Here is a 1,385-nt window from a genome sequence, read left to right on the forward strand (position 1 = left end):
TACATTCATATAGTGGGAGGAGAGAGCCGGCTTCTCAATAGTTACACACACACACACACACACACACACACACACACACACACATTCATATAGTGGGAAGAGAGAGCCGGCTTCTCAATAGTTACACACACACACACACAAACATTTATATAGTGGGAGGAGAGAGCCAGCTTCTCAATAGTTACACACACACACACACACACACACACACACACACACTTGTACATATGTGTGCATACACACACATACATTCATGTGAATGCACACATATGCATGCACAAGCACACATACATGTATACGCACATGTGCACATGCACATGCATGCACACACATACGCAGACTAAATTGAAAACTAGTTCTTTGGAAAGTTAGTTATGTCAAATGGTGTTTTGCTGGGGCACACAGGCGAAAGGATGTCTTGCTTAAGCAAACATGTGAAAGAATGTTTTCCTGAAGCAGACAAAGGTGAAAGGATGTTTTGATATAGCAAACACGTGAAAGAACGCGTGACGAAGTATAAATATGACCCCACAGACATGGGGAGCATGAGAATTGGTTTGGTTTTCTCTGCCTTGCTATCCTTTGCTAAAGACACACGTATTGGTTCACTTTACATGGTGTTGTTGAGCTCAACTTGTGCTAATGCTGCCATTGAGAGAAACTCACCGAAGAACTGCTCGGGAGGTTCCTGCGGCAGCTTGCTGCTTTTGCAGCCTTGCCTTAGGCTAGTGGGCGAGCCTGGCTGTTTCATCAGGATTCATAAGGAGCCTGGCTGGCTGCTGGCTGAAAGGACTGAACTGTAGCTGCCTGGTGTCTGCCTGCCTAGAGGACTGGTCTGCAGCTGCTAAACTGTATTTGATGTTTGCTACAGGACTGAACTGCTGCCAACGAAGATCAACTCGCCCCCAAAGAACTATTGCTGAACAGGACCACTTCCCCCAGATCCTAATAACTTTTCTCTTCCACTACCTCTGCTGGGTGGTGGGCTAGAGGAGAGGTTGAACCCCTATTAAAAGTAGGTTGCAAAAAGTTTATGCTTACACACATACACACACAAGTAATATTTTAGGGGATGGGTGGAGCCTGGTGACACATAGTTCTAGTCACTGGGAAGGCAGATCTCCCAGAGTTCAAATTCAAGGACAGGAGCCGGGGCGGTGGTGGTGCACGCCTTTAATCCCAGCACTCGGGAGGCAGAGGTAGGCGGATTTCTGAGTTTGAGGCCAGCCTGGTATACAGAGTGAGTTCCAGGACAGCCAGGGCTATACAGAGAAACCCTGTCTCGAAAAACCATAAAAAAAAAGAAAGAAAGAAAGAAAGAAAGAAAGAAAGAAAGAAAGAAAGAAAGAAAGAAAGGAAGGAAGGAAGGAAGGAAGGAAGGAAGG

The sequence above is a fragment of the Mus pahari genome, chromosome 18 (genome assembly GCF_900095145.1).
Source record: "Mus pahari chromosome 18, PAHARI_EIJ_v1.1, whole genome shotgun sequence".
NCBI classification, from domain to species: Eukaryota; Metazoa; Chordata; class Mammalia; order Rodentia; family Muridae; genus Mus; species Mus pahari.